The sequence below is a fragment of the Gossypium hirsutum genome, chromosome D05, assembly GCF_007990345.1.
Source record: "Gossypium hirsutum isolate 1008001.06 chromosome D05, Gossypium_hirsutum_v2.1, whole genome shotgun sequence".
In the NCBI taxonomy this organism is placed as follows: Eukaryota; Viridiplantae; Streptophyta; class Magnoliopsida; order Malvales; family Malvaceae; genus Gossypium; species Gossypium hirsutum.
In genome coordinates, this window is record NC_053441.1 from 56,704,449 (window position 1) to 56,704,700 (window position 252).

Genomic DNA, 252 nt, shown 5'->3' on the forward strand with positions numbered 1-252 from the left:
CCTTTTTAATTGTTTTCCCCAACCATTACCCTAAGGGCGGAATTTAATAACTCAATTTTACTAATTATCTCTAAAAATAATATTTATTAAAAATAATATATCTTATAGAATTCCTAATAACAATTTTTTTTTTGTCAATACTAAATGTTAATCATCGCTTTCCCATAAATAGATACCCTGACTATATAAATCTACATTTAAAAGCCCAATTCCTCTGGTGGACAGTTATATATTTTGCTTTATACATGGTAA